The sequence below is a fragment of the Triticum dicoccoides genome, chromosome 2B, assembly GCF_002162155.2.
Source record: "Triticum dicoccoides isolate Atlit2015 ecotype Zavitan chromosome 2B, WEW_v2.0, whole genome shotgun sequence".
NCBI classification, from domain to species: domain Eukaryota; kingdom Viridiplantae; phylum Streptophyta; class Magnoliopsida; order Poales; family Poaceae; genus Triticum; species Triticum dicoccoides.
Window position 1 is genome coordinate 782,073,651 of NC_041383.1, and position 9,716 is coordinate 782,083,366.

A 9,716-nucleotide genomic window follows, 5' to 3' on the forward strand; every position below is an offset into this window, starting at 1 on the left:
TCTCATATTTTAATTAGAATTTTTTGTTAACCATGCATGTGTGATTGTAGACATTGGTAGAACCATGAAACTAGGGTGGACAAATTTGCATGCGGTGTGGACTTCTAGTGGTTATGGTAGAGCTGCAAATATGACCCACATTTTTATTGTTTGCATGAGTGCGACGTGCAATACAAGGAAAAGTATGATATTCAAGTGCAATTAGCATGACGCTTCCCGTGTTTCAGAACGCTTGCTCGTTTCCCATTGAAAAATATTAATATTTTTTGTGCCAGTTGGTAGAGGAATCTGACCAGGCTTCAGAAGCATAACCCACACCTGCAACTCTGCAGCCATGGACGTATATGTCTAGGAAATAATGTACAAAAGGCCAGCCTTACGCACTACAAATATAGACTGGTCGGTTCTAAGAACTATCTGACCATGTGGATGCTTGCGTGAGTGACGGCGAAGGAGGGTGATTCCATCACTTTTTATTTGTCACTGACAATGGGATAACCTATGGAGTCCCAAAAATATTTTGCATCGCTCAAACAGTGCTGTGTCCAAATTTGTCAATGGAACCATTCTAGCTTACTATAAACACTCGTGTGCCATTTTGCGATGACTCAATTTCTTCATTCATATGACTATCCTATTACAACAAGAAACAGGAGGCGGAGCATCAAGACCCTCTGGGCGAGATTTGACTGCATGCAAGAGTGTCTGGTAGAAAAAAAAAATCTTGCGTCTCACGAGCACTAAAATACTTATACAAATTCAGAGAACGTGATGGTCCTGGTCTCCATTGTAACTATCTTCATCACTTTCTTTTGCGGGGATAAAAGGAGTATAGTACTCAAGAGCAAGGGAGTTCCTCCCTACATAAACTAGGAATGTTAGCTGGGCCAGAGCCGAGCCAGACCACAGCATGGTCCTCCGTTTAGGAAGGCATACCATCATTTTGTTAAGTGTATTTGTGATGTTGTATTGGAAAGACCTTGCAGGAACAACACGTGAAGAAGATTTCATCGCACAAAAATCAAGAAATTAAAGGAGTGAAATATCTTCTCGTTTATTTGTTTTCCTCCAGTATTTCAGAGCTCACAAATGTATTGATTGGGGACTAGAAGAAATGTAATCCTAGCATAATACACCTCCATGAGAATTATCACTCTCGGTCTACATGTAATTTTGTTATCAAAGCAAGTTCATGAAAGCATCCATATATATAGTATAGGGATGTCAAGCTAGAAGTGTTAACTTGCATTTCCTTCATCACAAAAATGATCTTTTGGGGGTCATTTAAGAGTTGTGAATATATACTAAGGTCCCTCAAGAGATAGAAATGATATCCGTACAACGTTGTGGTGTAGTGAGAAATGCATGTAGAAAAATGCATGATCCATGAAACACAAGATGTCGCACAGGCCTAATTAGGTTTCAATTCCACTCGGCTGGAGACATGCAATTGGTGGAGAGGGCTCCGTGAGCCAATGAAAATGATTTTGCGCGTGTGTACATAGCATGAGAAAACAGTGACCGGACCATTCATAGGCGCGAAGTTATCAGCCGATAGGTATAGTGGTAGTTGTGTTCTGTTAAGTGCTTTCCTGCACCAACAGACAAAATCTACCGAGTTGTAAGTTACAAGATGAGATGAAAAAGATTTAAATGAAAAGAAAGGGGAAGGGGGCCCACACTGTGAAACTAGGGGAAGTGTGTGTATGTTGGGGTGGGGGTCCGTAATACACTTTAATTACCATCCATAGGTGTAAGATTCTGGTTGTGTTGGTGACGGGTGATCACTCTGTTCACATGTGCTATCTATTGCCTAGGTGGCTGTGTGGTGGATGATACAAGCACGGCATTCTCTGTGACACCGACGAGTGGGGTATGGCCACGGCTACGAAACTCCGATGGACTCAATTGAACTTGCCTAGTTTTTTTCTTTTGAAAAACAAAAACTTTCCTTGCTCAAAAAAATCATGTTATGAAATTACGGAAGCAAATAGAGTGAGAGTTTATTAGCAAAACAAAAGGTACTGTAGTAAAGTATGACTCCTCCACTATCATTCTGAGTTGGTACGGTAGACTTGTAGATCCATTTTGCATCGATCATTTTTTACAGGAAAAAAGATTAAAAAAAATGAATTGGGGTCACTTGTGTCGCTGGTCGTTACGAACTGGAGAAAAGGCTAAAGCCCGTCGTAAAAAGAAAAAAACCCCAAAAATAAGTCAATTATCTTAACTACAAAAAAATTAACTGTAAAAATTTTGGGGGTCATTTAAGAGTTGTGAATACTAAGGTGCCTCAAGAGATAAGAAATGATATCCATACAATGTTGTGGTGCAGTGACAAATGCATGTAGAAAAACGTATGATCCATGAAACACAAGATGTCGCACAGGCCTAATCAGGTTTAAATTCCACTCTGCTGGAGGCATGCAGTTGGTGGAGAGGGCTCCGTGAGCCAATGAAAATGCTTTTGCACGTGTGTACATAGCATGAGAAAACAGCGACGACACCATTCGTAGGCGCGAAATTATCAGCCGATAGGTATAATGGTAGTTGTGTTCCGTTAGGTACTTTCCTGCACCAACAGACAAAATCTGCCGAATTGAAGTTACAAGATGAGGTGAAAAAGATATAAATGGAAAGAAAGGGGAAGGGGGCCCACACAGTGAAAACTGTGTGTATGTTGGGGGATGGGGGGTCCGTAGTACACTTTAACTATCATCCGTAGGTGTAAGATTTTGGTTGTGTTGGTGACGGGTGATCACTCTGTTCACATGTGCTATCTAGCTATTGCCTAGGTGGTTGTGTGGTGGATAATACAAGCACGACATTCTCTGTGACACCGGCGAGTGGTGTATGGCCACGGCTACGAAACTCCGATGGACTCGATTGAACTTGCCTAGTTTTTTCTTTTGGAAAACAAAATCTTTCCTTGCCAAAAAAATCGTGTTATGAAATTACGGAAGCAAATAGAGTGAGAGTTTATTAGGAAAACAAAAAGTACTGTAGTATAGTATGACTCCTCCACCGTCGTTCTGAGTTTGGTACGGTAGACTTGTAGATCCATTTTGCATTGATCATTTTTTACTGGAAAAAAAGATTAAAAAATGAATCGAGGTCACTCGTGTCGCTGGTTGTTACGAACTGGAGAAAAGGCTAAAGCCTGTCGTAAACAAGAAAATAAACCCCAAAAAAATCAGTCAATTCTTTTAACTACAAAAAATGTAACTGTAAAAATTCGTGCTAAATCTGTTTGTACGATTACAAAAAAAATTAATCATGGATAAGCCAAAGCCATGCGGGCCTCGAGGCCTCTTGTCAGTCTCACACGAACTGAGATGCCAGACAGCTAGTCATCTAGCAGTATGATAAATATTTCAATGGATCATGTGGCATGGGAAACTGAGGAGTACCTAGTGGAAATCTTTGTGGTCAAGACGACGACGATGGTGTTGCAGCTTCAGCTACTTGAGACACCCCTAGAAGGTCGAATATCCATCGTCAAAGATACTGGAGCTCTTCATCCACAAGTGAGTGACCAAGAGTTGGTCAAGTCTGACAGCATACATGTTCAAGGAAAAAAGCAACGAAGAACAATATGTTAGCAAAGCTTAAAAATCAAAGCTCCAATGTTGAAATTCATCTGTTCGTGTACCACCTTGAATTCGCAGGTCATGCCAAGCTCTTGGAGAAATGCACACCCGGCGTGCCCGGCTTCAAACAGTACCGCCCCGTCGATCTGCCATCTTATGGAACCATAATACGGGCATCTGCAGGCTTTCAAGAATTCAAGTTGAGATTAAAAACAGCAAATTTGAAGAGGATTCAGCTACGAAATATATTTAGTTTAACCATGGTTGCTGGGCCGTTGTTACCTTTCTGGCATCAGATTTCACCCCATTGAAAACAACACACCCACCTATATTCTTTGGGTAGAGCAGAACACTTGCTATTGTTAGAGCACCTGTGAAAGGCGATTGGAAATCAAAATTCTGTCAGTAAGGGGCTGTTCGGCAAATGCCCAGCTTCCAGCTTCTTTGAATGCGCTAGCGGAGCTGCCCTGAACGACCTGCCTTCAGGAAGCTAGCTCCTGGATCTTAGACGGGTTGTAATACAAAAGAGAGAATTCCTTTTTAACACTGTCTTCAATTTTCTTTCCTTGTTTGACACCGAAAAACATTTTTTTCCTTATGTAACACTGAGTCTAAATTTTATGCCCTTTATAACACTTTCGCCCATTTTGAGACTTAACGATGTTAAACGACATCTGAAAAGATCTTTTTGCCCTTTATATGGTATGTGGCCAAAATTTTATTAGATGCTAATAATGGAAAAGAAGACATGTCCAGCCAGCTTGTTTGTTGTATGCTACGTAGCTGACTAGCTAGCTGCATGTGTTTATCCAGCCGGGTCGGTTGCTAGGTGCGTAAGTCAACTTCAACTTTAAAAGAAAATCAATCAAGTAGTCCTGTTAGCTCTTGTGTACGGCATGTACTAGTGCTCTATCCAGGAGGAATCGATCTGGGACAGCGAAGCCTCCTAGCCTGGGCCTTCCTTTTGTGCGACACAGCCACACGCCCAGTCAGCACGGCTGCGACGGGTGCTGCCTTGCTGTTGTGGCGAGGACGTGTGTGATGCATGCTCAGGTTGCCATGGTGGCGACGCAGGACGTGCGACCAAGGATGCCCGCCATGCCCTTCCACTGTGCCGGACCACGGCCCCGTTAGCCTTTGTCTAGAGCTTGCATCCAACCGGCCCGGATGAGCCGATTTCTCCGACCGCGGAACACAAGTCGCATACAACGCCGGTGACTGCTGGCCATCTCGCGCCCTCTCGGTTGCCAAACACTTTTTCTCCCAGCCGTCGCGTGCCTCTAACATCTTTGGCCCCGCACGTCATTGTTCCACAGCTCCGCTAGCCGTCTATCGCCGGCTGCACACCCCGGTGCGAGCTACACAAGATATGTGTCCTGCCAGTACACCGAATGTGCGAGTCGCCGCCACATGAGCTCCATACACAAACTTTGGTCACATACCATATAAAGGGTAAAATGATCTTTTCAGGTGTCATTTAACACCGTTACGTCTCAAAACGGATGAAAGTGTCATAAAGGGCAAAGAAAATATTAAATTCAATGTTAGATACGGAAGAAAAAGTTTCTTGGTGTCAAATAGAGAAACAACATTTAATATAGTGTTAAATAAGAAATTCTTTCAGTACAAAATCTGGGAGCTGGTGTTTCGTGGATCACAGAAATTGGAAAAGTTGGAGTTCGAGTTATTTATGGCGAGCTGTCACCGTGAAGTGAAAGAAAACGTTATGTGGAGCGAATAAAAAGACCGGAGCGACTTCCTTCCCTCCTTACCAGGCCAGAAACGAGCTTAATGAGCCAGCCAGCTACTGGCCCAGGTCCAAGCTTTCAATATTCTAATTCCTTGGCTTAATCCACAGACAAAAATGTGTGTAGGGCTCGACCCAGTGCAACTTCTCTGTCTAACATTTCGTGCCCATGCTCAACGGCTTTAAGGACTCCTTCCTCATCTCTAGCAGTCGTCTAAGAAACAAAGTGGGTATAAGATGAGCAAAGTAAATCATAATTAATGGTGTAATAGCAAACGGGGTAAAAAGAATAGGAAATGAGGTATTAGCTTGTAAATGCTTAGAGATTTGGGACAGTTTACAGAAAAAGGCTTTCGCCCCGCTTTATGTATAAATCACCGATCATCAATCCCCCATTACGAACGCACGCCACCACAACACACGCACACACCCAAGATAGGATACATAGCCGTTGAGCGCAGCAACACCACCCCTAGCACTACCATGGGAGGAGATGAAGTCACATACAACAAACCATGGCCTCCAAGGCGGCGCCTTCAGAAAGGGAACGACACTGGAATGCCGCCACCGCCCGATCCGAGGATCAGAGTTTCTCCTGGAGCCGAATGATGGGCAATGAGCGTCACGACGACGCCTTCAAGAAGGGAACAATCTTCACCCGCCGTTCTGTCCGAAGATAGAACAGGTTTTCACCCCGGCCAACACTCACTACCACCGAACGCCGCACCCCGGCTACCACGCCGCCCACACGGCCATGGCCATTGGACAACACCAAGCCACCGGCTCTGCCCAAGAGCACCGCGCTACCCCCACAAGGGCCGCCGCCCCGACATCAAAGACCTTGACACCGCCTCACCCGAGACTCGCCGCTACCCCAACCGAAGAGACGATAGGAAATGTCCCACCTTTCGCACCGCTGGACGACCCCCAGCATCGAGACCAAATAGGCCGGCCAGAGCAGGCCTGTAGCCCCGAGCACAAGACGAGTTTGGTCCTGCAGCAGCATGAGGAGGACGAGGCCAGTCTTGCTGCACCGGGCACGAGACGAGCTCGGTCCTGCCGCACAGGGCGCGGGGCGAGCGATGGACCGCGGCTGGGAGAATGCCATCCCTTTGATGGAAGTAGTGCCCAGACGACGAGGAGATGTGGCGAAGGTCGAAACAGTCCGATCGCAGACGAGCCGACGCCGGAGAAGCCGGGCGCCATCAAGACACCATGAAGCCGCCACGACACCGGGAGGCCACCACCATGCACCGGACCTCCCCACGCCACCGCCCACGGCCACGCCCGGCCACTGCCTACCCGCGTCACTCGGCAAGCTCCAAGTGTCGGAGCCGCCAGACACGCCGGTGCGCTAACCACAACCACAGATCATGCGCCTCCACGCCCTGGCCTAACAGCGCCGGAAGCCCCACCACCCCACCGGAGCAGCACAACCACCAGCGGCAACACCACCACCTTAGCAGTGCCGCCAGCCGTCCCCGCCGCCACCAACTGCCGCCACCAACCAGATCTGGGCAGAGACACCCAGAGCCGCCGTGAGAGCAACCCGACTCCGAGGAGCCCCACAAGCTATCCTGGAGGGGGGAGGAGGGAGAGGGGGGCACTCCGGCGGGCCACCATGACGTCGGGGAGGGGGGGGGAGCTAGAGCAGAAGAGGGTCACCACTCGACGCTGACGGACACGAGGCGGCGTCCCGCGACGCCGGCCACCTGCACACTGGAGGAGACGCCCCGCTGCCGCCTGCGCCACACGGCCTTTGGTCAGCGACGCCACCGGCGACGACGACGAAAGGGAGGCCGAGGCGAGGAGCAAGGGGTGGCGGTGCTATGGTTGTTGCCCGGAGTCGCCCCGGGAGCAACTCGGGGGTGGGGCGTCCCTTCTTGGGACAGTTTATCTGTTCTTCATCTGGTTTTCTGGTCCAATTCAAGGATACAAAAGAAGTAGAACATTAGAACAACAATTCACTCAGTTAAGTATATCCAGACTCCAGGTACTCTGCTTCTGTAACTTGTACACTGATTGTCCTCGAATTGTCATGAGGATTCTAAAATGGTTAACTTGGTGGGACTGTCTTTTAATACAAAGTACTCAAGAACTTATTCTACAGTTTAAATTTATTCAAGAGAACAATCTCATCTTTATTCTAAAGTAACAAAATAGTGTTATGCAATTTTTAGTGGTAAATTGTAGCAACAAATATATTGAGTAGTAAAGACAAAAACGTGTGTACCTACAGTCTATGTATGTAACAAACGGAACATCAACAACAAGCAATTGTTTCTGGGGTTAATTGAGCAGGGAATTACGGCGGTTATGGGCACCTCTGGGATGCCGAACCAAGCATTGATCGCCACACCACCTCCAGCAGCAACACTGCAAATCAATCCAGCAACTGAATAAAATCGCAGGTGTATTTTCCCCTGGAATCAGGACGCGCGATGGGCACAGGATGCATGTACTGTAGCAGGCGATGGCGGCGGTGGGGAAGGACAGGCGGAGAGCGGGGGGTGCCCATAACCGGTGGTTTTTGTCGGTGAAGGATGCGGCGAGGGAAAATAGTGTGGGCATAGGAGGCGCGGGCTCTGCATGACGATGGCGGCAGCTGTCTGGAGCTCCACGAACTGGAACTAAAGGTATTTTTATGATTTTTTGAATTTTTTTTATTTTTTTCAGGATTTTCAAATATCTGAATTATTTTACAACTTAATCTCTAATCACCCCTCACCTTCCTTATCACTGCTCAATTTAACCTCTAATTTCTAATCACCCCTCATCATTTCAAATCATCTAACTTCCCGGCCGGTCACCCATCCTCTCACTACTCCAGCCTGAGCACACTTAACCTCCGGATTCTATTCCACCTCGTTTCCAAGTCTACACTTGTTGTTTTCCTGACAATAGTAGGATGTCAATCCTATTAACCCTTAGGAGTTTAGCATGAGCATGAAGTCACACGTTTCACTGTTTGAGTTTGAAATTATTACTCTAAAAAACAATAATTATTTAGTAACACTAATATTTCTTGAATAATAAATTTGACCATATTTTGACCATAGTTTGTCCAGATTTGACCAACATTAAAAAAACTAAAATAATTATTTAGTAACACTAATATTGTTGAATAATTATTTAGTAACACTAATATTTCTTGAATAATAAGTTTGACCTTATTTTGACTATAGTTTGAGCACAATTTGACTAGATTTGACAAAAATTCAAAAAAACTGAAATAATTATTTAGTAACACTAATATTCTTGAATAATTATGTAGTAACACTAATACTTCTTGAATAAGTAGTTTGACCAGATTTAACGAAAATTCAAAAAAATGAAATTTGAGCATAACTTTTTTTCCTTTTAGAATTTGAGGATTCTAAAAAATTGCAAACAGGCCGTAGGCAGTCAAAATCGGATGTGAATTTTCATGCTGATTTTTTTTGATATATTATGCGTTTTTTCGGCATCGTATGTAAAAGATATGACTGTTTTACATTTTCATAATATTTTTTTGCAAAACATGTCTAAATTTAAGTTTTTTAATTTTTCTAACTAGTAGATGTGGTAACATAACTACATCTTGAAGTATTTTAATTTTTGAAGCTTTTACCATTTTCTTTTGCTTTTTACAAAACTGAAAAGGCGATTTGGGGTGGGGGTGGGTAGAGTTTGAAAATGTGTCATTTAGTCCCGGTTTGAGACTAATGCCCCCATGGGTCCCAGTTCATGACTGAGCCAGGACTAATGGGCTTATCTGGCCCGAACGTATGCCATGTTTTCTACTAGTGCCCGCGCGACCCGAATATACCCTCATCCTATCCCATTGCCATGGGGCTCTAGAACCATTCTCTGCCGGCGGGAGTGACGACAAACGGCGCCGGCCGGGAGTCGCCGCTGTTGCCAGGTTGCATTTTGCCATTTTCTTCGTCGCTGACAAAGGTGATGGTGAAATCTGCCTTAGTCAAGTACTTCTATCATGCTGCCCTACCATATTTGCATCAGGCAGACAAAAATGTGTCCGAACTTGTGTATGAAACCATGGTCTCTGCTAACAAGTGTACTCCAAAGTATTCATTCATAAAACTATCCTATTACAAGGATTGTCCGACGTCAAGGGCCGGCACAATGTACATTTTTTTAACTCGCTATAATTTGAGGCCCTTGTCAACTAGTACTTCCATCTGATGGAACACCACATGTTCTATTTACCGAATTGATGGAAATGAGATTGTCCCGGACACCAGCCATGGTGGTGACTTTGTTCACTGTTTCTACTGGAAGAATTCACGCGGAGAGGTGGCGAGCAATAAACCAACTGCAGATTCGAAAGAAACCTCGGTTAAAGTGCATACCAGAAGTTATGGAAAGGAACCAGATAT

The 9,716-nt window shown here is 45.2% G+C and overlaps 1 pseudogene; it reads right to left on the reverse strand.

The window, feature by feature from the left end:
* Positions 1–3,410: 3,410 nt before the first annotated feature.
* Positions 3,411–7,928, reverse strand: LOC119361413 (annotated as a pseudogene).
* Positions 7,929–9,716: the final 1,788 nt, after the last annotated feature.